The following is a 6,010-nucleotide window of genomic DNA, read 5'->3' as shown; positions in this document are numbered from 1 at the left end:
CTAATGCATGCTGTGAGGCACAGCTTCAAAATGTGCTCACCTTCATGGGACAGTTCTGAGATGCCCAGGCCACTGCCTGTACATGCACATGAACACAAAACTCAGCCCCCAAAATATTTTTCCAATCAGCTCCCAAACACTTGATATTCTCTTATTAAATATTTATTGTTTTCACCTAAGGGTTTTCTTATTTTTAAATTACAACTAGTCAGGAACACATCATTCTTTATGCCTTATCTATCATATGGACCTTAAAGTTAATGCGTTTATTCCATCCGTTCACATGAAAAGTTTTTAAGTGCAAGGAGGATGAGAGGTAGGGAGATAATGGATAGCAAAAAAATAGAAGCGAGTGCCCAGTTTGGGGATTCAGGAGGTGGGAAGTGTAAGTAATCAGGCAGGCAGTTTTTTGCCCATCACTGCAGAACTCCAGGATAGTCATGCCATTTCATAAAAGAACTGAAGCAATATTTTCCAGCAGGCAAAGTCTCCCACATGACCAAAATGAGAGTCTACAGGAACCTGGGCCTGCAGAGCTTACCATAACAAAGAGCTACCAGCAAGTGTGCAGCTTCTTGTTAGATAATAATGGCAATTACACATCCCTACTTGCTGGCCTTGCTTCTGTTCTTTAAATCAACAACTTTCAGCATCCTTATTTTGCTGTGAGCAGGAAGTCAACAATCTTTTATAAAAATGAGGATGTGTTTGAGTCACTGGGGGTATATTTAAAGGATCATCATTTGTGAACTCTAACATCAGAACCAAAGCAACGATGACACATTTTTTGCAGCTTGACGACAACATTCTGTTCTTGGGGTTAAGTTTGCAGACTGTTCTGAGAAGTACGTGAACTAGGATTATAGGATTGCTAGTCAAAGCACGCAGACTATTAGAAATTTTAAAACTCTGATCTTATTTACATGCTTTGGTGAACTCATGGAAACTCAAAGACCAAAAGATTTACCACTGGAAACCTTAAGTGAATTGATGCTGTCTCAAACTTGTAAAAAATTATTTTCTCTCTTTCCTTAGAAATATCTAACTATACTCCAATGCACATATAGTACATATAGTACATGATGATAATATTAATTAATGGCCAAAATGTAAATCTTGTCTTTGATGCTGAGAACTGGTAACACCTTTCTGTTCCCAATCTTGGTTTCTTTGTTTTCATTTTTCTTCCCATTTATTCTCTTTTCCTTTCTCTCTCCTCTCTGATGACTGGGAAGTTACTTTCTCTCCTCTCTACCTTCTGATATCTGCAAAAAAAAAAAAAAAAAAAAAATCACAGTGAAGAACCACCTCCTAAACCCACATTGGGCTTCCTTCTCTTTTTTTTTTTTTTTTTTTTTTTTTTTTTTTGAGACGGAGTCTCACGCTGTTGCCCAGGCTGGAGTGCAGTGGCACGATCTCGGCTCACTGCAAGCTCCGCCTCCCGGGTTCCCGCCATTCTCCTGCCTCAGCCTCCTGAGTAGCTGGGACTACAGGCGCCCGCCACCGCGCCCGGCTAATTTTTTGTATTTTTAGTAGAGACGGGGTTTCACTGTGGTCTCTATCTCCTGACCTTGTGATCCGCCCGCCTCGGCCTCCCAAAGTGCTGGGATTACAGGCTTGAGCCACCGCGCCCGGCCTTGGGCTTCCTTCTCTAGTGTCACCCCAATGACATGGCCCCATCTCGCCTAGGTCATCCTTCTTCCTCTCCCCTCTTCCTCTGTACCTTTATAAAGTCATTATCTCCCAGTTGCAGTTGGAGGGTGTTCATTTTTCAGTCTAATTTAGAATGGTGCTACCAAGAGAGTGATTTGGGTTGTTTTGCTGATCCCCTTAGGGAGAATTAGAAACAGGAAACTGCAGGCTAACATGGAGGATTCCAACACATGTCTATTTGTTAAACATTGTGATACACCAGACAGTAGGTCAGCACTGGAATGCATGTTGTATAAGGTATGTCAATCACATACTTACAGATTTGAATGTTTCTTAACAAGACACATGAGCAATAAAAAATTATAATAATAAAATAGCTATCTTACGAATCTTAGAGAGTTAGGATTGTAAAATACCAAATATAAATCTTCTCCCTTAGTTCCAGTCCATTCCATGACAATATAGGTGGGCTTTGATTTACACAACACAATTATTTTCCAAACAGAAATGGACTTCTGTTTAAATGCATGCAGAAACCTACCGTGTGCAATGTTTCTTAAGGTGTGGGCCAAGACCACCTGCATCAGAATCATCAAGGGTTTTTTTTTTTTTTTTAATTCAATTTTCTGAGTTTCACCCCAAACCTGAATCATACCCTCTGCAGGGTGGGGCTTGGACATCTGCAGTTTAACAGGATCTTTCATGGTCATTCTAGACCACCTCAGTCTCAAACACTTCTGGAGAGGGATCATTCTGTGAAGCAAAGCAAAGCAACATTTTAATAAAGAAAATAAGCCTTCTCTAGTTTTCTAAAAAATATGGATTTTTAAACATCTGTACTGATGATTTGCTTAAAGTATGGTGTGTCTATTCATTGGACTGCATATGTTTGGGGTCTGTCACAAAGAAAACTGCCCTACCACCAGTTACTATGGGGTGACTCCCAAGAAGACAGCTGTTCAGGTAAAGTTCCAGGAACCCACTCTTGAAAGTGTACTGAAATAGACTGTCCCTGGGACTTTTCCCAGAAAAGACATCTATGGTGGTAACTCTTTGGGGATAGTAGTTTTTATTTGGTTGGGTTTGATTCAGTCCTCTTATATGGACTTGGCATCTCATGCCCTTTGCTGAGATAATCTCTGGCAGAGGCCCCAAACCAAGCATAGAAATACTTGTTACTGGCCAGGCACAGTGGCTCATGTCTGTAATCCCAGTAGTTTGGGAGGCCAAGGCAGGCAGATCACTTGAGACCAGGAGTTCCAGACCAGCCTGGCCAACATGGCAAAACCCCATCTCTATGAAAAATATGCAAATTAACTGGGTGTGGTGGCGCACACCTGTAATCCCAGCTACTCAGGAGGCTGAGGCAGAAGAATCACTTGAACCTGGGAGGCAGAAGTAGCAGTGAGCCAAGATCGCACCACTGTACTCTAGCCTGGGAGACAGAGCAAGTCCCTGTCTCAAAAAACAAAAAAAAAAAGAAAAGAACTAAATACCTGTTACCAAGACTGAAGAACTTGCGTGCTTTAAGATGTAAGACTACAGTCTGTGTCTTACCCTTGGCCTCTCAGGAGCCACTGGCACCCTCTACATTGCAAGTCCTCTTTGTTTTTTAAACCTTTGCCTTCTTCCTCACTGCCATTTTTATGCCACTGAAGCTCAGATTTTAAGCAGAAGCTTCCCGGGACTAAGAGCTTGAGGAACCCGAGAGCGAGCGAGAGAGAGAGAGCTTGAGGACCCCGTATGAGTCTGTTGTCTGTCAACAAAGCATTTTGAGCTAAGTCCAGTTGTATGTCCAGATTTTTTTAATCAACAAAATTGGAGGAAGGAATATATGTCGTAGTTGGCGAAAATGGGCTTTTGTATATTCTGAGAAAGTTATTCTAAGAATAGGCCTGTGGAAGACCTAGCAGGGAAAAATATGAGCAAAAGAGGAATTCTCGAAACGCCTGTGAAATCTCTTCCTGAAAATGCTCAGAAACAGATCCCTGCTTATCTCCTTCCTCTGACCTGCAGCACCCCAGAGATGATGTGGTTGGCTCATGGAACAGGAAGGGAATTGCCATAAATCTGAACTAATTTGGAAAGGGAAGGATGGAGCAGATATGCAGCAATCAATAGAACGACGTCTTGTTTTGTGGTAAATGTTTACTGGCTCTGTTGCTGGAATGTAATCCTGCTGCATCAGAACATGGGCCATTAGAGGTGAAATGAGTTCATGTAATGTCCTCCCTGTGTAATTGGTATGCATCATTCCTGTGAGTACCGGAGCCCACGGTCTCCTGATTCCGACTAGAGAAAAGGTTTGGGATGATTCTCTACATCTTTACCTTTTATTACTTCATGATTCCTAAGAAAGAGAAAAATGACCAATTTCTCTTTCCTTAGCCCACATCTGCAGGATGGGTTGTATAAATGCCACTTAACATTTCCTTCCACTCCTGAAAGTGCAAACAAGGAGAGGAAACCACAATGAGAACAGCAACTAAATTGTTCCTTCACTGACTAAGCTAGAGGAGGGATGCATGGCTCAGCTGCTGAGGGGAGAAGGAGGCGAAGCATGTGTTTCCTTGTCATGGAAAGGAGAGGGTATTAAAAATGCTTTGACTGAAAAGCAAGTGCACTAATTGATTGTTAATGACTACACAGCCCTAAATGTCTGGAATTTGGTTTAGATTCAATGTAATTTGACATTTGCCAACCATTATTAAATCCCTTTGATGCTCTCCCTGTGCTGCGCTGATGAGCAGCTGATTGGCTCTTGGGGACAGAAAATGTGAATGGTTGGGCACCAAGTCAACAGGGTGTCTGGAAGACAGCCAGTTCACCCACGCCCCTGAGCCTCCCCAGGCTCGCTGTTGTGGCATTCTCCATGCCTTGGTCTTCTTGGGTCCCCTTTCCTGTTTCTGCCAGCTCTATTCTCTTCCATCCTCATTCTCAAAATTGCATTCCTTTTCCAGCAGCAGTTCACTTACCCCTTTAAAAGCAAAATATATCCTCTGCTCTATTGGCTGCTCCAACTCAGACGTCAACATCTCCTTGCAAAGAACGAAAATGTACTGCAATTGTATCAAGGTAAAAAGATTAATAAAAAAGATGTAGAGGGATTATATGAAATCCTGTTGGAAAAATCATCTCTGTGGAAATTTGAGAGTTATCAGGGCCTCTCCCTCTCTCTCATTTCATTTCATTTATCCTTTTCTTTGTATATTTTCTCTGTCCTTCCTTCCACAAACAAACTTTCTTGCCTCTTCACCCATTGCATATGGCCCAAAATGTCACTTCTATCATAGCTGCCTCTAAACTTCCTGAGTTCCAGGCTCTACAGAACCTGTTACCTAGCTCCTCACTGACACAGTCTCTGGGTCCCAATTCCAATTTCCCATGAGAAAGAATTTAATTGGCTAGGCTCCTCAGTGGCTGAATCAGCTGTTGCCCTGGGACAAGGCCAAGGCACACTCATTTATCCTTCCAGAACCAAGGCTGAATCATAGGCAAGAAGGAAAAGATGGACAGTTCAGGTGTGCTTCCTCAGCACAGTGCAAGAGCCTTCCTCTTTATTTTGGGGTCAACTCTCTCAGAATATTCAACACAGCCTTGCAAATAGTTCTATTTTGTGTATTCATAATTTACAGTGTATGCCAACTCTTGCATTGACCCACTCACTTTTCCAGAACTACCAGTTGTTCATCATCCATACTTCTGCTGCATCTTCTTGCAAAAGTCTTAAGGGGTAAAAATCAGAGCACTTTTCAAGACAGTGAATCAAGAGAGAATCAAGAGGAAAGCTGCATAATGAAGAAAAAAAAACACATAAATCCCATTACAGTAAGGACAAAGATGAGTTTTCTTATTGCCAGGTGTGAGGCAACATGGTGTACAGGCAGAAATGATGGTGGATGAGGAGTCAGGAAGCCTTATCCTAACTCTAACTGTGCCTCTGGTGAGCTTTGTGACCCGAGGCAGATTGCTTAGCCTTTCTGGGCCCCGTTCTTTCTTTCCTAAAAAATAAAAAGAATGGATTAAATGAATTTTAAAGTTCTCTTCTCTTCATAAATTCTGTGATAATATAATTTCAAGAAATATTTGATGTAAACATTACAGAACAGCAAAATAATTTGAATGGTCCTGGAGAACTGTTTATCTTTTCCATCGTTCTTTTCATTCATTCAACAAATATTTATTAGGACTGTTTTACATGCTGGCAATCTCTGTGCTAGGCTCTGAGTACACAAATGACAACAGATACAATCTTCCACTGAATGCACAATTGAGCTCATGAGAGAAAATCTTTATCATCTACATTGTAGTATCTCCGAGGTAAGCCTTCCTTTTACATTAAATGCTGTTTTCGTCT

This window comes from Macaca mulatta, chromosome 12 (assembly GCF_049350105.2).
Source record: "Macaca mulatta isolate MMU2019108-1 chromosome 12, T2T-MMU8v2.0, whole genome shotgun sequence".
NCBI classification, from domain to species: domain Eukaryota; kingdom Metazoa; phylum Chordata; class Mammalia; order Primates; family Cercopithecidae; genus Macaca; species Macaca mulatta.
This window is presented reverse-complemented; position numbering follows the sequence as displayed.